This window comes from Phacochoerus africanus, chromosome 14 (assembly GCF_016906955.1).
Source record: "Phacochoerus africanus isolate WHEZ1 chromosome 14, ROS_Pafr_v1, whole genome shotgun sequence".
In the NCBI taxonomy this organism is placed as follows: Eukaryota; Metazoa; Chordata; class Mammalia; order Artiodactyla; family Suidae; genus Phacochoerus; species Phacochoerus africanus.
In genome coordinates, this window is record NC_062557.1 from 60,831,605 (window position 1) to 60,854,141 (window position 22,537).

General features: G+C 63.7%; 1 protein-coding gene across 2 annotated transcripts in view; it reads left to right on the forward strand.

Annotated features, from left to right (window-relative positions):
• The first annotated feature begins 262 nt into the window (after nt 1–262).
• The window catches only part of KCNJ12 (potassium inwardly rectifying channel subfamily J member 12), a 38,838-nt gene continuing 16,563 nt past the window's right edge, over nt 263–22,537 (forward strand). For both annotated transcript variants that reach the window (XM_047758236.1, XM_047758234.1), the window contains exon 1: nt 263–383. The gene's annotated coding sequence lies outside the window, so the exon portion shown is untranslated. The remainder of the gene's footprint in view (nt 384–22,537) is intronic.

Below are 22,537 nucleotides of genomic sequence, written 5' to 3' on the forward strand. Positions count from 1 at the left end.
GAGCGGCCGGAGCGGGCGTGGAGGAGCCGGGCGCCTGGGCGTAGGGGAGCGCGCCCGGCCCAGCCCGGGATCGGGTATCAGCGGGCGGGGGAGGGGGGCGCCGACCGCACTCCCAGCCGGACGGAGGGACGGACACCCGCCGCGCCGAGCAGCGCGTGCGCCCCGCGCCCGGGGACGCCGTCCAGGCGCGCGCCCCCGGCCCGCGGCTGGACCCGGGCGATCGGTGCCCCGGCCCGACGCGCCCCTCCGTGTGATGGAGCGCCCCCGGGGGCTGCCCTGAGGCGGCGGCGGCGATGCAGCCAGCGCGGCCGCTGCCGGGGCCAGAAACGGCCGCCCGGAGCTCGGAGGACGCGGAGCGCGCCGCGCCCGGGGCACTGACCGAGGTAAGTGCGAGGGGCCCGGCTCCAGCTCCGGGCAGGCCCCCTCCCCGGCCGAGCGAGCACGAGGAGGTGCTGCCGCGGGGAAGGTGGGGCGGCAGGGTTTGGTCGCCCTCCGGTTTTCTGGGTTTTTTTTTTTTCCTCCCTTGGTGAGCTCCCGGAGGAAATGCTGACTGCGAGCTTTTCTCCCTGCCGTGTCTCCAGCGACCGCCACCAGGGAACTTTGCTCCTTGCTAACCTTCGTCCTGGGGGCGCTCCGGGAAACTTTGAGGCGCCCTCGGTCCCCCTCCGGACGACTTGCACGAGGGGGCTCGGGAGGGAGCCTGGCGAGGCACTTTCGCAAGCGGCATCAGTCCTACGCGTGACCTTCCTCTGAGACCCCCGACCGGGTGGGGGTGCGGAGGGGGGCGCAGACCCGGAGCGGTCTGGAAAATGCCCCGAGGCCCCAGCTGTGGCTCCCTGGAGTCGTCTCTCTTCCCACCTCCTGTGCTCTGATGGAGAAAAAAATATTCTGGAAATGGTGTTCTCCGCTGGCGAGTGAGCCAGCCGCACCTTTTTTTTTTTTTTTTTTGGCTTTTAGAAGTCGGCCTTGATCACGGAGTGGGTGGTCCCTCGGCTGAGTGAGAAGCCCGGCGGCGTTCGGGCCAGGGTCCCCTCTCCTGCTGTCTCTCTGGATGTCCTGGGGCTCGTTGGCAGCGGCTGCTGGGTGGGGAGCTCCTGCGGGGCTTCAGATGGGAGTAGAGGCCCGATCGGGCGTCAGCGCTGCCGGCTCTGATGGAGTGTGCACATGTCATGTGAATGTTTTTAAACCTATGTTTGGAACCGGAGGTCACCGGAAAGTGTTTCTGTGGAGACGGTCTTTGGTTCTGGGAGGTTCTCCTGCCTCCCCACAGCCTGGGTGTGCTGGGTCCGGGGACCCCAGCTCCCCGTTTCCCAGGCGGCTCTTCGTCTGGGAGCCTTGCGCAGCCTGTGACGGCTGCTACTTTCTTCTTGGCTCCCTGTGCCCCGGAGGGAGCCCGGGAATGAAGGGCTGGCGACCTCCTGCCCCCCATACCGGTGCCTTGGAACCTGGGTTCCAGGCTCCGTCTCCGGGGAGCGCAGAGGCGCCCACACGCCACCGCTGAAATCAGCAGCCGCCTCCTCGAAGGTGCAAACCCAGAAAGGCGGAAGCCTCCGGCCTGCCTCTCACCCCCTCCTTAGGCGCCAAGGGAGGCCGGGCCCTGCCTGCTGCCCCGCTCGCTCGCCCCCAGCCCCAGCTTGGGCAGGTCTCCGCGCTGGATCACCACCTTGTGGCCCAAGCGGGTCAGGGAGGGGCCAGCCCCTGGGGCCTCTGGCCTCTTTGTGGCACACCCCCTCCTCCCCTGTGAGACAGGCACCCTCACTTTGTGCCGGGACCCCCCCCCCCCGCCCCAAAGAGACTCCACAGCCGAGTCTGCCCCTCACTTTCTGGCAGCCCCTCCCCTCCGGCCAGGGGACGGGGTGTTGACAGCTCCCGGAAGGGGCCTTGGAAGGGCTCCGGTCAGGCCCAGACCCCTGAGGGAGAGCAGGGAGCAGGAGGGGAGGGCCTGGCTGGAGCACCCTTGGGCACGAGAAAGGGGCTCTGGTGTCCTGGACAGCAGGGGAGGTCCCTCTGCTCCTCCGGCAGACTGCTGATGGAGAAGCAGTCACCTGGCATCTGCACTCACCTGGCCAACATGCGTCGGAGCAGAGCCCCTCCCTAGCCCTGGAGGGCAGGGCCCTGCTCTTGGGGAAAGGGGCAGAGCCCGAGTCTGTGCTCCATCCCCGGACCCCCCTCCTCTGGCTGCCGTGTCAGGCCCCACCCCTCGAGGCGCGTGCCTGGCGGAAGGATGTTCAGGGCACTGTGCTGTGCTGGGAGGAAGAGGTGCCCAGAGAGGGGCAGAATCTTACTCAGAGCCACACAGCAAGTCAGAGGTTTGAGCAGAAACCTCCACCCAGCTCTCCTCAGGCTGCCCTGCCAGGTTTCCTGCCCCAGGGGCCTGAGTAGCAGGACAAGGTAACATTGGTGGCCCCGAGGCAGTGACATAATAGTGGCAGCGGTGATAGTACTGACAACAGTAGCAGTGACAGCAGCGTCCTGGTCCTGCAGTTACGCAGCTCTGGGACCTGCTCTGCCTGTGGGCCTCCCCCCGCCGCCCACCCCCCACCCCCCTGCCTGGCCAGGCCTCTGGTGCCCGGGGCCTCGGCTGGCAGCACCAGACATGGCACCCGGAGCCCTTGGTGCCGTGTCTGGGGTAGAAGCAACTGCACTGTCACTCCCAGAGACCTCTGTGGCCCTTGTCTGGCTCCAGGCTGGAGGCCGCTGGAGTCCTGCAGAGCCCAGGATGCCCAGCCTCAGCCCCACTGCCCCCAGCTCAGGCTAGGCCTTTCCTCTGACAGGTGCAGCTGCCGCCTGTTGCTGGGCCCCTGCCCGGGCTTCACCGTGAGTGACGCCTGGGCACACCTGCCCCTCCCCTGGGGCTGCAGCTGGAGCCCTGCCTCAGGCTGGCATGGAGGAGAGACTGGGAGGGAGGCATCCTCCCTTGGGCAGCAGGACGGGTAGAGGCTGGGCTGGCCACTCGGGAGGTGTGGTGGGTGCGGGCACAGTGCATAGGATGGCTGCTACGGGGGTATGTGGCAGCGTGATGGGGAGACGGCCAGGGGAAGGCCAGAGATGAAAGGAAGCCAGCCTGAAACTGGGCCGCGGGCAGGGCAGGAGGCCCGGAGGCTTCAGTGGAGCCGTGGGGGTGGGGGCTGGGCCCAAGCAGGAGGGTTTTCCAGAGGATCTGGGGCTGAGGGCAGAATTGGAGCCCTCGCCGGGCACTGGCTGAGGGCCCAGCACGCTGCCAGCTGATTTAATTTCCTAATGGTCGACCAGTGCAGAGGGTGGCATTGGCTCCGTGAGGCCCCGGGGAGGCTCTGGGAGAAACTGGAACCTGTGCCTTTCGGACCCAGAGCCCTGGTGCTGTGCCAGGGCCAGAGCTGCATCTTTCCGCATCCCGCAGACACCCGCCTGGGGCATTTGTGTGCCAGGCTGGCATCCCCTCCCCTGTGTGCCCAGGGCTGGGCCCCGCAGGTCCTGGAGCCTGCCGGCCACCGCAACTTCCAGGCTGCTGTGTCCTCAGGGCCTCTTAGGGCCTGGCCTGCAGCAGGTGCTCAGTCAGTTTGTGGTGGGCTGGGTTGGGCTGCTTTCCCTGCTGCAGAGGCCGCGGTGGCAGCCGTGGCGGCTGTAGGCTCCGGAGTGGAGACCCTGGTGCCCGACTGCGCGGCGGTGGCCCCAGTGCAGGGTCCCCCTATGAAGGTCTTTGCGATGTGGGTTGACCCGCAAGGGCCTTGTCGTTTGGGGGCGGCTTTCGGGCAGACAAGGCTGAGGGAAGCTGCTCGTCCGACATGGACCAAGCCACTCCTCCTCTGGGGCCCCAGTTTCTCATCCGTGAAGTGGGATCAAGGCCCCGGGTGGGGAGGTTTGCGCGCACCTAGGGGGGCTCCATGAAAGAGGGCATGTGGGCCCCTGGGCTGCCAGAGCCTGGAGCAGGCCGGCCTGCCCTGGGCCGCGGGGAGCCCGGAGCCCGAGGGGCAGGGGCGGGCCTGCGGGAGCTGTGTCCTCCGGGCCGCCCTTCCTGCTACACATCTTCCGCCCACCCCACCGGGGCTGCAGCTTGCGTCTTCCTGCCCAGCTGCTGAAGTGGCAGCTGCGAGAGCGGTGTGAGGCTGCAGGGCCCTGCAGACTCTGGTCCAGCCCCGAATTAGCCTTCAGCCCTGTTGCGCCAGACACAGTTGCATTTGCATGGCCCCCCGTCTCCAGTCTTGGGCTCAGGACCCTCCCCGCGCTGATCCGCAGGGCCCTGCAGCCTGGGGCCCGGGGCTGCCTTCGCTTCCCACTTCCCCTCGGGCCCCCCACCCCGCCTCCCTCCGCCTCGCTGTGCCTTCATCACGCCAGGCCTGCTCCTGCCCCAGGGCCTTTGCATCTGCCACCCGCTCTTCCACAGACTTGCTTCTCCAGACCAACACACAGTGCCTCCCTCGTCACCAGCAGGTCTTGCCCGAATGCCACCTCCTCCACGAAGCCCTCCCGGCCTCCCTGGTAACACGCAGTCCCCCATTCTTCCCCTGCTGTTTTCCTCGGTGGAACTTAACACCACCTGCTGTGGCGTGTTTTGTCCTGTTTGCTGCTGGTCTCCCTTGGGATGTAGGCTTCTCGAGTGTGGGGCTGGTGCGTCCCCAGCACCGGCAGCAGGACCCAGTACTGAGTTGGTACCTACTTGGCAGTGAGTGGGTTGACTCCCCTGGCATGGTGCCGACACAGTGAGTGCCCAGTAGCAGCAGAAGCCAGAGTCGCCGTCCCATCGGCAGATGAGAAGACTGAGCCTCGGAAAGGTGACCTCACATCCCAGAATTGCGGAGGTCGTCAGGGGCAGTGCTGGCATTCGGACCTTTTCTCTGAGCGCTTGGCCTGCCATCTGTGGGCGGGGAGGGAGCTGGCATGTCTTTCAGGCCTTCCTCTGCTTTGAGCTTTCTAGCTGGGACCCCACCTGCTGCAAGCTCAGAGCCTTGCTGTGTGCCTGGAACCTGGCCTGCTTCTGGCTCAGGGTGTCCGTACCCTGCCCTGTGAGGGCAGAGACCTGTCCCTTGGCAGAGCTGAGACGCTGGGGCGTCGGGTCAGGGCTGCTCAGCTTGCAGCCGACCTCTGCCCTTGGGGCCTGGGTGGTGCCGGGGTCACTGTCTCGCTTTCCTGCCCTGCGAGGCATTTTCAGAGGGCCAGTGGCCATGCGTGTTGGGGTCAGTGGGTTTTCCCTTCACTGCCAGGTCTCTTTTTTTGAACATGACACCCAGGTTGCATATTTGCCATTTTCATCTTTAACCGCGTCCCATTTGTGGAAAGAACCTACGAGCTTTCTAGATGGCAAAGCACAGCCCCTTGTGTTCGCTTGGGACGTCCCATCGCCCCTGACGGGTCAGGGCTGGCGTGCCTTCTGTGGATGCGCTGTGGGTTCCCAGGCACCCATCCCTGGGGCAGAACCAGAGCCCTCCACGCCGCGAGGGGTGCCCTGTGGGAGAGGGCAGTAGGACGTCCCCACTGTGAGAGGGGCAGCTTGGCCAGAGGTGGCACAGCTCTCTGGAAGCGAGTGGGGACAGTGGGTGAGAACTTGTGCCCCTGGAGCCTGCTCATGGCTGTTTGGAGCTTCCCTAGGAGAGCTGGGCCGGGAGGGGAACGCCTGTGCGGACAGAGAGGTGTGTGTGCGTGTGTGTGAGACAGAGACAGAGAGGCTGAGTGTGAGGTCAGGGACAGGCTGTGTCCCCCCCGCCCCCGCCTCCCCCCGACTCCTTCCAGCTGCAGCCCAAGCCCCCGGAGTTGGCGGCTCCAGCCCTGCAATTCTCCAGCACTTAAAGCAAAAATAAAAGGCTGCCAGCAGCTGGCGTTCTGGGTGGTAGCAGCCGCGCCGCCCCTGCCCCGACCCTGTGCCTCTGGGCTCTTGGTTCCGGGCCAAGCTGGGCCAGGCTGCCACTCAGGCCTGGGAGGGCTGAGGAGGCCTAGGGGGGCCGAGGGGAGCTGGCTCTATCCAGCCTCTTCCTGGGACGAAGGCGGGCGAGGCCCGGAGTGTGGGGCCCGACTGGTCCCGTGGAGGCAGACGAGGATGGACGCCTGTGATGCCCGAGGTGCCAGGATCCTGGCGCAGGCGAGGGCTCCACAGCAGGGCTTCCCAGGGGCCTGGGCTCTGGCCTTGTGGGAGCGGGGCATGGACGGGACCCTGGAGCGCCGTTGCATGACAGCCTGGGGACCAGCCCCTGTTCTTTCCGGCCTTTCCCTTCCCTTCTCAGAGAGCCCTGGAGATCCTGGCCCGTTGAATATGCGTGACGTTGGAATTGAGCGTTATCACACCTTCACGGGTGAACTCTCCGCGGGCACCTGCGCTTTGCCCTGGGGCCGGGCTGCTGGCTGATGTCCGGGTGGCGGGGGCGGGTGGGGAGGGGCAGAAACCAGCGGACAGAGACATGAAGGAGCCTGGGCTTTGTCGCGTCGTTTCGTTAATTCTTCCAGTGTTTAGTGGCCAGCGTGTCGCGTGCTCGTGGTAAAGCATCAAACAAATGCAAGGCTAGAAAGGGAATTTCGTTCGCAAACCCTGTCTCCCCCTCACCACCCCCCAGAGCCTCATGCTCTTGAGGCGACTGTCATTAGAGACGCTTCCGGATGGTCTGAGGGCTTCACGACCGTGTGGCTGTGGCTCCGCACTCAAGCCAGCGTTGGCACGTCCCTTGCTGTCGCCCGTCCCCTCTCTCCCTTTCTGGGTTTCCTCTACTCTTCATCCCTCGGAGGCTGCAGGCGTGGGTGGACCCAGGGGCTTCCTCGCACTCTCTCTGTTGGTGGCCGAGGGCTCGCGGGGTCCCGGGACTGTGGTGACCGCCTTCAGGGTTTGGCCCCTGGTTGGGTCACGGCCTCCTGGCGACCGGGAACCTGGGACTGCGGGCCTGGCGTGTGTCAGCTCCGGGGAGGGGCTGGGTCTTTGCTGGGTACCTGCTTCCTCAGACCTCTTGGGAGGCCTTTGGAGAATCTGGATCCCCTGTTCTGTCCCCGGAAGTTCTGGTTCCGAGGGCCTGGGCGGAGACTGAGAGTGTAGTTTCCCGTCTTCCTAGCAGTGCTGCCGCCACCTTAGCCCCCACAGGGCAGCCTCCTGCTGCCGCCAAGTCCCCGACCCCATCTCTGTTGGGGACTCGGTCACCCCCTGAGCCATCTCTGAGCTGCATCAGCTTTGAGAGGAATCGGAAGGGCCCCCGCCTGGGCCCCCCGAGGGCCTCTGTGGAAAGGACCCAAGAGGCTAAGAGGAGAGGGTATGAGCCACACACCCCACTTGCTCGTCTTGAGCCTCCTTGCCCTCCCGCCCCCGCCCCCGGCTTGTAAGTGTCATGCTGCTGTCTGGGAATTCGTTTTCTTGGCCTCTTTCTGCCTCAGCACTGTGGTCGAGGCAGCCAGGGTGGTGCCGTCTCTCCCCACCCCCCGCCCCTCTGCCCTGCAGGCCGGAGGCTCGACCGTGCCCATGGCCGCAGCCTGCTGTGCCTCAAGCTGTCAGCCGCACCTGCCGGGCCAGGGCGGCCAGGTTCCCCCCAGGCCCCAGGAGCCTTCAGGACCACTGGAGGGGAGGCCTCCAGCAGCCCCTGGGGCAGCCACAGCGTGGCCCAGCCCCTCCCGGGGGGCTTCGTCGCAGAGGAGACCCCTGCCACCCTCTTCCTGTCTTGCTGGCCCTGCCGGCCACAGGCTCTCAGCCCTCACGGGGCCTGGCCGTGGTCCTACAGCAGATGCCCTGGCCCCGAGGCTCCCGAGCCAGGTGACCAGGGTCCTGTCCAGACCCAGCAGCCCCCCTGGTGGGTCTCGGGACCTCCAGTCACTGTGCCACAGGTCAAGCCTGGTGGGCGGTCAGTGGAGGGGGGACAGCACCTGGGGAGCTGCAGCCCGAGCCTGTGGCCTCGGTCTGCTCACCTGGGAACTGGGACCATGAGGGCAAGTACACCTGACATTGCGTCTGCACTGCTCTGCCCGGGGACCGTCTGTCACCCAGGTCCAGAGCAGAAAAGAGGCTGGAAAACCGGGAGCAGGGCATCTGCATTGCTTTCTCGCGGCTGCTGTCAGTAGCCACCACAGCTGGGTGCCTTAAGACAGCACAGCCCTGGAGGCCAGAGCCTGAGATCAAGATGCTGGGAGGCCCTGGGGGGGCCGGCTCAGGCCTCTCTCCACGCCCCTGGCTGCCAGCGGCCGTGGGGCTCCGTGGCTCGCAGCCGCATCCTCACGCGCATCCTCTGCGCCCGCCTCCCGCGGGCTTTGGCTCCTTGCCTCTCCTCTCCTCTCCTCTCCTGAGGACGCTTGTCGTTGGCTTCAGGTTCGCCCACATCCAGGAGGGCCTCGTGTCCAGGCCCTCGGTCCAGTTACGTCCACACAGACCCTTCATCGAAGTGCGGCACATTCACAGGTGCCTGGGGAGCCGTCACTGAACCACTGCCCACAGTCCACCTGGATATGCCGCCCTGGGTCCTCACGTCTTTTTAAGAAGAAAAAAATGGCAGCAGTGTGTCTGGGAGGCACAGGCACATGTGCTTGGCCTCCGCTGCTTACCTGCTGTGTGTCCTTGGGCAGCGTGCTCAGCTGTTCTGTGTCTCTCAGTTTGTTCATCTGCAAACTCGGTCCCGCTGGGCGTCAAGGACCGGTCGGAGGAAACGCTCAGGACTGTGTTGTAGCTACCACCTTTTACTGGTACCCCAGTCGGCTGCATGACGTGCGGATGCCCCTGGTATTCCTGGCGCTGGGCTGGATTCCGTTTCAACAGCCCTTGGCCATCGTCGCATAAAACGATGCCACAGACACCTGGGTTGGGGGGGGCGTTGTGCCAGAGCCGTCCAAGCAGAAAGCTCTGGATGTGGGCCTGCTGGGTCAGAGGGTGTGTGCCTTCGTGACTTTCGGAGCTGCCCCCGCTGGGCCCTCCAGAAGCGTTCACCTGTTCCCCGCCCCTCGGAGCGCTGAGCGTGCCTGGGTCCCACTGTGGCCGCGGCCATCCTGCCTCCTCTTCGGTGGCATTCCTTGGTTTCTCTCGTTCTAGAGCCAGTGGAGCGTCTTTTCACGCCGAACCCCTCTCTCGTTCCCTCGCTGGCTGCTGCATCCCTGCGGAGAAGTTAGTTCCCTGAGTCTCATCTCCCCCCGGGTGGAGGTCTCTGGGTTTGGGGCGGTGCTCCAGCACTCCTGCTGGGTGCGGCGCCCTTTCTCATCCTAGCGGGTCCTCCTGAGGAGCCTCAGGGTTGGGGAGCAGCTGCCGCATTTCCAGGGGCCAGCGGAGGGAGGGGGCTGGGGTTCACTCCTGCCGGCCCTCTGCTGGCCCCATCCCCGGGTGGCCGGGCGGGGTCCCTCTGGAGGTGGCTGGCGCACTGCTGAGCCTCTGTGATCCCCTGGCCTGAGGCCACGTGGCCCTGGCGCCTCGGTGCCCTTGGCCCTTCCCTTGGTTCCCGCTGACCGTCAGGATGTTTTGGGGGCTGCATCAAAATGCCTGCCTGTGGGGCGTTCAGCAGCCGGGCTGTCACTGGTGCCTTCACTTCTCAGGAAGTGCCGTGATGTTTCACTGAGACTCGGCACCCAAGCATCGTAATGGAAATGACTGTTTACCGCGTGCCTTCTGGTGCCAGGCGCTGCGCCCGTGCTTCCCCAACATCATCTCATTGAATTCTCAACGCGTCCTGGGGAGGAGCAGGGCTTGAGGAGGAGGCCTGAGGGGGGCGGGTGGCCAGAGGGCATTTCAGCCCAGCCGGAGAAGCCAGGTGGGGCTCAGTTTCCTGCAGAGGCACGGGGTCCTCTCAGAAGGGTGCGCCCTGCTGGCTCACCTTTGGGTGGAGGCCAGGACCTGGGCTGAGGATCCGGCAGGTGCAGTGCTGGGCCTGGGCCGGGTGGGCTGGATTGAGATGGGGCTGCCCTGCCCCCAGTTGCCTTGTGACGCCAGGCAAGTGCGTCACCTCAGGCTCGCTTCCCTACTCTGGGAAGTGGGGCGAGGTCTGTGGTTTTGTGAGCAGGTGTCTGGAGAGGAAGGGTCTCAGCGTCCCATCCATTTTACAGGTGGAGAAACTGAGGCCCAAAGAGGGGGAGGGGCTGAATAACCTGGGGACCCCCATCCCCTGTGAGCTCAGCTGCACAACACGGGGCTCGTCCGGTCTCCCTCGTTTTTAGCCCACGGAACCAGGGTAGAAGGATGCCCCGTTGTCTGAGCACCTGCTGTGTGCTGGGAGGCTCGTGCAAGGGAAAGATTTAGACCAAGGCCCTGCTGAAGTTCTCGGGCTGGGGGCCACCCCCCTCCCTCCATGTCTTAGGCGGAGGTGGGGCTCACGTCTCCCCATCAGCCCCTTGTCCCCGGACCCGCCGCCCCCCCGCCCAGCCCCCCATGGCTGAGTTTGTGCTTCTGTGGCGCACAGAGGTGGGTGGCCGAGTCCACAAACCCGTCCGTGAAGGCCGCTCGATGACCCAGGATGTGGCGGTGCGGCTTCATTCACTCGCCCGCGTAACTGTGGACCAAAGTTAAATGAATCCACGTGGCCTGAGCGGACGTCTCTGCAGAGGGCAGGGGTTCTGGGGCTGGTGGAGCAGAGAAGGCAGCTGTGGCACCCGCACCTCCTAGGTGGGTGTCCAGCCAGTGGACCTTCGAGAGCCGTTCAGAACCATCCCTGGTGCCCTGGTCCCCCGCCACCTGCCCCTGGAGCTCACCCTGACCCTCCTGGACACGCAGGAAACGAGGTTTCAGGGACCTGAAGCCCAGAGTCCTTAAAATTAGAAACTGCTGGAGTTCCCATCGTGGCGCAGTGGTTAACGAATCCGACTAGGAACCATGAGGTTGCGGGTTCGGTCCCTGCCCTTGCTCAGTGCGTTAACGATCCGGCGTTGCCGTGAGCTGTGGTGTAGGTTGCAGACGCGGCTCGGATCCCGCGTTGCTGTGGCTCTGGCGTAGGCCGGTGGCTACAGCTCCGATTGGACCCCTAGCCTGGGAATCTCCATATGCCACGGGAGCGGCCGGAAGAAATAGCAAAAAGACCAAAAAAAAAAAATTAGAAACTGCTGCTTTGAAAAGATGGTATCAAGAGAATGAGCAGACGCACTCAAGCTACAGACTAGGAGCAAATATTTGCAAAGGACACACCCGACCGAGGACCGTTATCCAAAATATTACAAAGTGCTATTCAAACTCAATAGCAAACAACATGAGGAAAAAATGAGCCGAAGCCTTGAAGAGGCCCTCCGCAACGAAGACGTGCCAATGGCAGGTCAACACATGAGAAGACGCGCCACGTCATGCGTCAGCAGGGAGACGTGGATTAAAACAACCACCGGTCTACACACCTTTAGAGAGGCCGGGGGCGGGTGGAGCAGGAGGAACCGATCCCTGCTGGCGGGAATGAGAAGCCGTACCGTCGCTTTGGAAGAGAGTTTCGCGGTTTCTTACAGAACTAAACATCCTCTTGCCGTGTGATCCGGCAGGGATGCCCCCTGGTAGCTGCCCAAGGAGGCCGGAAACGTACCTCCACACAAAAACCCGCCCGTGGAGGGTGATGGCAGCGTGATTCGTGGTTGCCGAAACTTGGAGGCGACCCAGATTTTCTTCAGGAGGTGAATAGAAACACGCGGGGCGGCCTGACGGCGGCGTGTCCTTCAGCGCCAGAAAGAAGTGAGCTGTCGAGCTGTGCAAAGGCCGAGCAGCCCTAGGCGCACACGACTAAGACGAAGGAGCCAGCCCTCCGGGACGACCCGCTGCGCGATGGCAGCTCTGGCGTCTGGGAGCGGCAGAACTCTGGAAACGGCAGGGAGCCCGGCAGTGGCCAGGGGTGGAGGATGGCGATGGACGGGCAGAGCACGGGGCTTTAGGGCAGCGGGGCTGTTCTGGGCGATTCTGCCACGCTGGGCGCAGGGCTTTGTACCTTTGTCCAAACCGCAGAGAGCGCCGTGCGGAGCGAGCCCTAAGGTAAACCCTGGACTTGGGGTGATGACGTGTCAACGTGGCTTCATCGATGGCAGCAGGTGCCTCGCTCTGTTGAGGAATGTTGGTGATGGGGGGACGCTGTGCACGGGTGGGGCGGTGTGGGAGCCCCCGCACCCTCCCCTGAAGTTGGTGATAAATCTAAAACTGCTCTGAAACCTACTCTTGGGACAAAAAGGGAATCCCTGCCCTCGTGTGTTAGCAGGTGTAGACCCCTGACTTAGTGACTGTGGAACCGTGAGAGAAGGGGCCCGGAGGGCCGGGAGGGCCAGGAGGCAGAGGTGACACGCACAGCAGATTCCAGGGACGGCGCCGTGGCCGTGGAGCGCGGGGGGTGCCAGTTCCGCCTCGAGGCTTGGCGTTTTTTCTTTCCCGTGCTGTGCGGCTGCGAGGAGTTGGCTCTTGCTCTGTGTCCCAGTCCGTCGTTTGAACCAAGGCGACCTGTGTTGAGTCCGTGTCCTGGGGGGGAGGCGGGAGTAATGGGAGCCCAGCCTCACCCTCCTCCAGGGTCCCGCAGGCCCTGCACACAGTAGGCGCTCAGCGTGTGCTCACTTGAGGGTTGCGGATGTGGGTGTGTGTACCCAGCAGGGCCCTGTCCAGCAGGGGAGGGTGCGTCTGCCTGCTGCCGTGAGGACGGAAAGGCAGGCAGGGGACAGGAGCCCCCTCCCTCTGCACCCCCCCAAAGGCTGCAGCTGCTCCACGCGGGTGGCGTGGGCCCAGCTGATCCCCCAGCCCCTAATCAGCCTGTCAGCACCGAGGAGCCGGCAGGGGCCCCATCAGCGCTGCGCCGGTGCCTCGATTTGGACAAGGTCCAAGCCGCCTGGCTCCCCCCTGGCCCTGAGACGCTGGTGCTGTGGGTGGAGGGTCTCACGGGCCCCCGCCCTCCTGGGTGTCCCCCCCCTCCTCACAGCACAGCAGCCTCGGGGGTTTGGAGGGCAGGGCTCGGGACCAGCCGTGTGGCTGGGGTCGTGCTATCTGCATGGGCACTGGGAAGCGGGCGCTTGGCTGCGTGTGTGCTGCAGCTGTGCTGGGGCCCTGACTGTGTGGAGGGCATGTGTCTGAGTGTGTAAACAGGGGTGAGGAGGCATGTGCTGTGACCGGTGGACTGGGTGTGACCGTGGCATGGGGCGGGGTGGGGGGGGGAAGGGCAGTGCTCTGACCCCGAGAAACTTCTGGCCCCTCCTGTGCAGCCCACCACACTCTCAGGGGCCGGGGCTGCGTCTGGACCAGGACTGGAGGTTCCGTTTGGCACGTTCTTTCCCAGGGTGACCCTGGGAGGTGCTGATGCTCATCCTAGCCCCGTTTACAGACGCAGGCATGAGGCTCTGAGAGGTTTATGGGGGCTCCTCTGAGCCCTGGTCTCGGGGTCTGGCTCTAGCTGATGGGGTAGCCTTAGGAGCCTGGCTGTAGGCCCTGCCAGGCCTGGCCCTGCTTGCCCCAGCCCAGGCTGCCCTCCCTCGAGGGCACAGTCTTGGCAGCTCCCTGCTTTTGTGCAGGGTCGGGGGTGCCTTTTCTTTTTTCTTTTTTATCTTTTTAGGGTCACACCCATGGCACATGGAGGTTCCCAGCCTCGGGGTAGAATCGGAGCTGTAGCCGCCTGCCTACACCTCAGCCACAGCAACGCGGGGTCTGAGCTGCATCTGTGGCCTACACCACAGCTCATGGCAATGATGGATCCTTAACCCACTGAGCAAGGCCAGGGACTGAACCCGTGTCCTCATGGATGCTAGTCAGATGTGTTTCCGCTGGTGGGAACTCTTGCCTTTTCTTTCTTGCTCATGAGGCATCACTGTCCACTGGCGGTCCATCTGGGGCCAGACCCTTTAATGCTGTGGGCCTCTCTGGGCTGACCTGCTGGTAGGAGGTGGAAACCGGATGGTGGGAGGCTGGGGAACCCCTGCCCCCATCTGTCCACAGCTGATGGCCGAGTGCCGGCTCTGCCAGTGCCAGGCTTGTCTTAGTCCCCGTAGGACCCATTACACAGATGAGGCCACAGAGGCCGGAGTGTGCAGGTCAGCCCCATAAGCCTGACGTCTGTCCCCACACCCCCACTATTCCAACTTTCAGCCCCCACGTCAACCTCCGAGGACCCCGTGTTTGGGGCCAGTGGCTGGCAGAATGTGCCTGGAGGGGCGCCCTCACTGTGGGGCGTCGCTGGTCACTAGGACTGGCCTCTGCTGCCAGCCCTCCTGGAGGAGGGGCCTTAGGAGCCCGGCTACAGCCCACACGGTGTCTCCAGTGTTCACGGGCCGCCTCCCTGGGGCTCAGCTCCCTCCTGGGTGAACGTAGACCTTTGCAGCTTGAGTGGGCCCCCCAGGTAAAGTCCTTGGGTCCCAGGTCTGGCGTGTTGTGGGCAGGTGTAAGCAGTCTTTGTGGGCTCTGCGCACAAGTCAGCCCTTGCTCTGCGCCTGGCCTGCGCTGCGTGACTCCAGATGAGTCAGATCTCGAAGCTCAGGTCTCCGGGTTGGGAGAGCCCTGGTGTGGTCAGGGCTGTGACAGAGAGAAACTCCGGGGCCCAGAGGGTTGGGGGAGGCCCCAAACCCAGCCCGAGGACCGGGCCAGAAGTTGGCTAGCAGTGGGCATCCTGCAGGTGGGGACTGGCAGGGAGCATGGTGCCAGATGTGAGCCGTCAGAAAACGGTGGCTCATTTTCTTTCCAGAAGCTCCTTCTGGGCCCTGCTGGGGGCCACAGAAAAGAGGTGCCTGGAAATGCTTGGGGACTCCTGGGGCCGGCAGGCCTGAAAACAGACCACGAGCACACAGTGTGGCCAGGGCTGGAACGGATGGGTCCTCTCCGCAGTGCCTGGCACAGAGATGCCGCTGGTAATGTGGTGACGGTAACACTGCTGTCTGCCAGGCGTGGTGCCAGGCTCTGCGTGAACTCATCTGTCCCCGCAAGAGTCACGTCTTCCCCGTGTTAGACGGGGACCTGAGGCCCAGGGAGGTGAAGCCACCTGCCCAAGTTCTTGCCACGTCTGATTTGAACGAAGTCGGTGCGCCGGCGGGGGCTGTGGACTGTCTGGGGGAGGGGGTGCTGTTCTGGCTGCGGCTGAGGCGGGGAGAGTGTGGGGGGTGCCGTGCCATGTGGCCCTGGCACCGCCCTCTCTGGTTCCTGGCAGGCAGGCACAGGCTTGGGGTGTCTCTTAGGGGTGCCCACTGCCCTGGCCTTGGGGTCAGGGTGGGGTGAGGGGCTGTTCGGCTCTCACGTGCCGAGGCTGGAGCCAGGTCTCGCACACACCTGGGCAGCCCGGGGGAGAAGGCAAGGCACACTTAGCCGACAGGCAGGGACGCGGAGGCTCGGAGAGGAGGCTGCCACGGTGAGAGACACACACCAGAGAGTTGGAATTTGAACTCGGAACCAGTGCACCGCCACGTCCGTTTAGCTCGCGTTTAAGCAGGTGGGCAGCTTTGTGCTTTGCAGACAATGTGAATGCCACCTGCTGTGGCCACTTGCCGGGCAATGACTGTGCGAAGACCCTGTGTGGGGCACCAAGTCTTGAAGGCCCACCTCGCCCCCCTCCAAAGGCCTGTCAGTGCCCATTTGACAGCTGCGGACACTGAGGCCCCAAGAGGCAGCCAGAGCTCTAGCCAGCTGAGTTCCCGGGATCTCAGGAGAAGCCAGGGGTTGTGGCATGCCCCTGGGATTGGCAGGTGAAGGGCCCCTTCTCTGTGAGGGTGATGGCAGGAGGTCAGTGCTAGGGGGACTTCACACCGTCCCCGTGCTGACGGCTGAGCCAGGCCAGCCGGCCCTCCATTTGGTGTCTGGATGGGGGCTGGGCAGAGAGCCAGGGTCACCTCCCCAGGTCAAGGCCCCCCACCTGGCTTAACTTCAGGTAGCAGGGGGGACAGGGTGCCCTGAGCCATTCTAACCCCCCCCGGGGCTGCTCCTGGATGCATGGAGGCCTCAGCCAGGCCGTGGATTGGGGCACAGCATCAGGCAAGGTCATAGCCTGGCTTCCATTCGTGGCTGTGTGACCTCAGCAAATCATGTTACCTCTCTGAGCCTCCGTTTCCTCTTCTGTAAAGCAGGGGTCGTAACAACACCCACCTCAGAGGGGACCCTACAAGGGAGGTCAAATGCTGTGCAGTAAAGGCCCTGGCTTTGGAGCCACTTGACTGGCTTTAGCCCCCACCTCTGCGTCTGGCAGGCTGTGTGGCCTCGGGTAAGTCACCATAGTTCTCTGAGCCTTTTTCCTCATCTGTTGGATATGGATAATAGCAGACTCTTCCTTCTAGGGCTGTCTCTGGACACGATGAGGCAGGCATGGCACAGCCTGTGCATATGTGAGCAGAGGTTCTGCCACAGGCTCTGGAGCAAGGGCGCCTGGTGGCAGCGTCCACCTCCCAGACCCTGGCGTGCAGGGGGGGTTTGGCTCCTGGCTGCCGGGAGCGAGTGCCATGGTTCTGTCCCCATGCACTGGGTCTGATGAAGCATAAATAGCCCGCAGTGTCTGTGAGCGAGGGTAGGGAAGCGTCTGTGGCCGGGCCCTCCCTCCCCACCTGGCAGAGGCAGCAAGGCTGCTGAGCTGGCCGCGGGGATGAGAAGGAGCAGGAGCTCCTGAATAAGTCATCACACGATCTGGGCTAATGCACTGGCCATGAGGCAACGTGCAATTTGTGCCTTAATTGTCCAGACAGGGTGACTTCTGTGCCCCTGGTCCGCTAAGTGCCTGGTGTCTAGGGCGCCCCCTTCTGGGGCTTGGTGGATCTGCCGGGGGCCCACCTGGTCCCCAGTTGCTGCCCTCCCAGATGGGCCCCCCCACCCCAAGACTCTGATGGGATCCCACATCCGGGACACATCAGATCCCACATCCGAGACTGTCAGGGACTGTCAGCCCTCTGGGTCCTCGGACCTGGGTCCTGGCTCCAGCAGCCCTCGCCTGGGTTGGGGGCCGGCAGGCTGGGCTGGGGGGAGCTGTGCGTGGAGCCTGGGACTGAGCTCCCCCCTCCCAGCCACAGAGCTCTCCTCTTTGTACCCTGCGGTTTGATTTTCTTTTTTTCTTTTTTTGCTTTTGAACTGAGGCTGTCCCAGCTTAGCCAGATCCTGCCCTGTTACCAAGGTGACCAGACCATCTCCGCCGTGGCCACTGCCGGGGTTGGGCGAGAGACCTGGGTGCATGCACACGCATATGGCCTGAACATGCATGTGTGCTTGTGCTGTGCCTTGTACACACGTGTGCACACACAAGGCTCTAGCGTAGGCATATGCGTGTGCAAGAGCAGACAGGCGGAGACTCAGCCCAGGGTGTGCAGTCTCGGCGTGGTGTTTGCATGAGGACACCGTCTCTGTCGCTTTGTGTGTGTTCCCTCGGAGGACGGGGTGCACAGCCAGCATGTGCTGCCCCCAGGCACGCGCCCTCTGTGTGTGAGCAGCGGGCTGTCCGCTTCATCCCTTGCGCCTGGTCTCTGCGTCAGCACACCGGGTCTGGCCACACAGCTGTGGGGTGAACATGTCCCGTGCCTGCCCGCTGTCCTTGGTGACCCCGCCTCCACCCGCTGTGGCCCCCACCTTCAGCACTGCCCGCCGCTCTGGAGGCTCCTTTGCTCCCAGGAGGATAACCGGGGTGAGCATCCTAGGCGCCCGCTCGGACTGCCGTCCCTCTGGCATCACCTCCAAAATAAGCCACCTGCTCCCAGATCCTTGGCTCAGGATCCGTTTCTGGGGAAGCAAGTGGAGCCAGGTCTGCGCGCAGCCTGACGCTCCTAGAATGACGCGCACCCACTCCCCAGACTGTGCGCCTGTGCCGGACGTGTGCACACAGCAGCGCCCTTGCTGGACCCTGACCTGGGCCCTTGGCCTAGACGAGCAGCTGCCCTAGGCAGGCAGTAGAACTGGGCGCCTTTTACAGATGTGGGGCCAGAGGCAAAGGTTAATCATATGAACACGTGCCTTGGAGGTGGAGGCAGGGCCGTGAGGGTAGGCAGCAGCTGGACCCTGCGCAGGAGGAGGCCACGCCCCCACGCCCCCCCTGCTGGCTGGCATGGAGATGAAGGTGGGGGCAGCCTCATCACCCATGCTGGCCACTAGGTGCACGTGACCTCTTCAGGATGCCAGCTTGAGGAGGGACAGCCCCAGGCACTGACCAGCCGGCCTTGGGCCACTGGATTCTCTCTCTCTCACCTGCTTCTTCCTCGTGGGGAGTGTCCTATAGGGTTGTTGAGAGGTGCACACAGGTGGTGCTAAATAAAAGCTTCAGGCGTACGAAGGCTTCCCCTGGGGCTCTCCGTGGCCATCCCTCCTGCTCTTGGGGCAGAGACCCGCTGCTCACTCCTTCTGCGCTAGGAGCCCCCCCCCCCCGCCCCACCCCCAGTCTACTTCCTCTTCCTGGGCACAGGCCTGGGGAGGGCCAGTGTTCAAGGCCACATAGCACCGGGCCCCTGCCCCACCAGTCGTGGGCTCTCAGCAGCCCCTCCTTCCCCACAGCACCAGGCAACATGAGGGGGAGGCAGCCAGGGAAGGCTTCCTGTAGGAGGGGCCCTGAGCCTCTTGGAGAGATTGTGGTTTCTCCTGGAGGTCTCAGGGCCAGACATGCGGTCAAGTCCTAGGTCTCTGTTCCGACGGCCCTGCAGCTGGATTCAGTTGATTCCGCTCCCAGCTCTGTGCAGGACCGGCTCTGTGGCCCCCGGCAGGGTGCTCACCCTCTCTGAGCCCTGGCCTGCTGCTACTGTGCAAAGGAACCGTAGCATGAACTGGCATAGCTGGTGTCACAGTGTCCATGTGGGTGCACGGTTCCAGCGGCTGGAGTTGGAAGAGCGTGTGAGGCTGCAGTGGGTCAGAAGGTCAGTCACCCTCTAGCTTCGTCCTCCCATCCCGAGCGTCCGTCTCCTCGTGCCATCAGGCCGAGGAGGACCTGTACCTCACCCAGGACGAGATGATGCTGAGAATTGCATCTGCTGATGCAAGGGTGCTGCTGTCACTCTTCCCTGCATTCTAGAAAAATCCTCGGGTTCGCGTTGGTGGCCTGGGCCCTGGGAGGGACTCCCTGTGACTTTGGGTTTGACCTGAGACGTTGTGGGTGGGTGCCAAGCTGCCTCCCACCCAGAGGTCATCTCACCTCTTGGCCACCCCCTTCCTGCCGCGGGCCCTCTGCCTGGAGCCTGTTCGGGGGCCCTGGCACCCGGCTCTCCGCCAGCCGGCCCGCACTTCCCCAGGCCGGGCAGCACCTGCTACAGCTGGGTCCCTCCTCATTTGTTCATTTTCTCCCGAAGGGTCTGTCTGTCATCCTACCTGATACGAACACCGAGGGGCAGGCGCTTTCGCCGCCCGTTCACACCGCACTTGGTGCTCGAGGGAGCTGCTTGTGGATCAAACGAACAGGCAAAGTGCGAAGAGGCGGCGGGTTACCCCCACCTGCAGGCGAGGCCCCCGTCTCCACCTGGCTGCCTGTAGACGCTTTCTGATACCCACTCGCTCAGGGTAACGCTTTCAAATGCAGGAGAAAACCCGCGTACAAGAGGAAACAGAGACACGAGCTTCTTGTGAAAGCAGGATTTGAAAACGTGTGAGACAGTGATGAGCAGGCCGTTGTTGAAAAGCCCCTCAGACAGAGGTCAAGACCCAGCAGAGGCTGTGGCCAGGGCCTCCCTGCCTCCACGCATCGCAGAGGGAGCCGTGTCCACTTTGCCGAGAAAAGGGGGTGTCCGCGTTTTCCCATGAGTGTAGAGTTCACGCCGCCTTGGGGCCCACCCATCTCTGGGTCCCCGAGGAGGACCTCCTGGCACGCGCCACCTTGGGGCGGGGGCCACACAGCCTGCAGGGATGGGGGCAGCCTGCTCACCTGACCGCTCTGCCGGCCTGGAGGACATTTCCTGCCCTGTGGGCTGGCCCAGCTCTGAGGGGACGCTGACGACAGCCATGCCCCCGTCCTGCAGGGGTCCCCTGCTGTGAGCAGTTCCCATGGGAGAAGGTGGGAGACCCCGCTCCCTGTAGCAAGGGGAGCAGGGACCAGAGGGGGAAGTGACAGGGCCGGGCCCCAGGCAGGTTGAGGCCGGAGTGGTCTTGGGATAGCCTGACGCCCCGCCTGCCATCTTGCAGTGCAGGCCCTCGAGGGCGCTCTCAGGTCACAGGGGCAAAATCATGAGGGGCCTTCTGAGGCCTGGTTCCTGTTGCCCTCAGCCTCCTCCCAGGCCCTGGCCCCAGCCTCACGGGAGAGATTTGGAGGGATAGGAGTGGAGGCATGGAATTGGGTATTGAAGGATGCATAGGCGTTTGAGGGAGCATGAGGAAGAAAGGGCTGTGGGCAGAGGGTCTGGCCTGTGGCACGGCAGGAGGTGGGAGGCCTTTCCTCCAGTGCCGTCTCTGTGGATTGTTACGGCCCCTGGCAGATGAGCGACAGGAGACTCCGGTGCTCCCCCGGCCTGACGGCCGCCACCTCACCCCGGAACCCTCTGGCCCAGCCTCCCCGCCTCCCCCCCAACCCCGAACACTTGGAAAGGAGCGACGTTCCAGCCTTTATCCTGGTGTTTCCACGAATCCTGCCCCCGCGTTCTCTCCTCCACAGGTCTCAAGTCCACTGGCAGCCCCCTCAGCGAGGCCTTTCCCGACCTCTGGAGTTACTCGGCTTCTTTCTCCCCAGCATGTTTTCCGCCTGCCCTGCCTACCAGCGTGTGTCGGCCCGTGGCGGGCTCAGCAGGTGTCTTCCCAGTGCTGGCTGGATGCTCAGTGCAGCTCTGGAGAGCAGGTGGGCTGAGGCCTTGGCCTCGCTCCTGGAGCTGAGCTATAAAGGGGCCCTCGGGTCCCCCAGAAGGCCCACCTATTGTCCCGGACTCCTGAGCTCAGGCCACGCCAGGGTGAACCTGGCCCCCCGGAGGTCTGTCAGGCCGCCTAGAGCATTTTCTGATCCCAAAATAAAGCCAGATTTACGAAACGAGGAGGAAAAGGGAAGCTAAGAAAACCGCTGTCCCCGTGCCCTCAGCAGGTCCCTGGGGACGGAGGCCAGGGGCCCAGGCATCACCCTGGGCTCAGCCTGCTCCGAAGAAAGCAGCCGGCCCCTCTGTCTCTCTGGACGCAGAGGGACAGAGGCAGGACACCGGGGGCTGGGCTCAGCCCTGCAGCTCCTGTCTCCTCCTCTGTCAGAGACCCTTGGCCGCTTCGAACACCCTCAGGTCCGACACCAGGCGCCCCGCAGAACTGGTTCAGGTCCAGGGGGCTTGGGCAGCAGCACCGGGGCCGGACATCTTGGGCGCTGCGTAGAGGAGGCGTCCTTTGAGCTTGAAAGATGCGTTGCTTTCTGGGCGGCAGAGCAAGGCATTGCAGGGCGACGGGCTCTGAGGCGTGGACAGTCCTGAGACGTGGCTCACTGGGGATCACGTGGTCGCGTGACCACGTGACCTCAGCAGGGCGCCAGCCCCAGCGCGCGCCTCATCCCGACTGTGTCCTTCTCTCTCGCTGACACTGAAGGACCTTTTATGCATCGAGTAATCAATCCTTTTTATAACAGACACGTATCGTTGGCCCTTTATTTTGCTTATAACGGGGTTTGATAAACAACCTCCCCAGTGTTTTTACGTGGGCAGATTTTCCAGACTTTTCCAGGTGGCTCCTTGTCACTGTGTCCGAGGCCTCTTCTCTCCTGTGCACATGCTGGGCACTTAGAAAACGTCTGAGGCTCGAATTAAGTTGAAGCTTGAAAAACTACAGCTGGGGTTCCCGTTGGGGCGCAGTGGAAACAAATCTGTCTAGGAACCACGAGGTCGCGGGTTCAATCCCTGGCCTCGTCCAGTGGGAGAAGGATCTGGCATTGCCATGAGCTGTGGTGTAGGTCGTAGACGCGGCTCCGATCCCGTGTGGCTATGGCTGTGGTGTAGGCCGACAGCTGTAGCTCTGATTCGACCCCTAGCCTGGAGACCTCTGTAGGCTGCGGGCGTGGCCCTAAAAAGTAAAACAAAAAGCCCCAAACCTACAGCGGGAAGAAAACTAGCCACCATGTGCCTCCGCCCTCTGGATCCCTCCCTCGGAGTCCCTTCCCACCGTGTCCGACGCTCACCCCTTCCTGCTTGGAGGGGAGCGTCAGTCCCCGACCACTCTGTGACCCCTCTTCAGTGTGAGTCAGGGGCTCAGGGATGCGACAGTGGGAGTGGCTGGGGGACCAGGAAATTTCCAGCGCCACGTGTTAACTTGATGAAACCCGGCAGAGAGAGAACATTATTGGTCTCAGCTGACAGGTGAGGAAATGGGCTCAGAGAGGTTATATGACTTGCCCAAGGTCACCCAGCAAGGGACAGAGGCAAGACTTGAACCCAAGCCATCTAGCCCTGAATTTATATTCTCAAACTATTCCCTACCCCCCCCCCCCGCCCCCCGCCGTTGGGGTCAAGTCCAAGCTCATTGAAATGATGTCCAGGGCCTCTCAGAGCCTCAGTTCCCCCCACATCAGCGCAACCTGCACTCGTGGGCACTCAGGACGCCTCTGCCCTCCCTGTCGTTAGGGTGACAGGGTGCCTGCCTCTCTCTACCCTCTCAGCCCCCAGTCCTTAGGACCGGAGTGTTGGGGCTGGAAGGACAGCCCCCTGTGTGCAGCCAGGAATAGGGAGGCGGAGAGCTGGGTGAGCCGTGCCCAAGGCCAGGCGCGAGGGCAGAGCTCACTGTGCCCTGCTCGGGCTCGGGCTCGGGCTCGGGCTAGTTGCTCTCCAGGAGACCCTTGCCCTCGGCGGCTCAGACACCCCCTGGGCT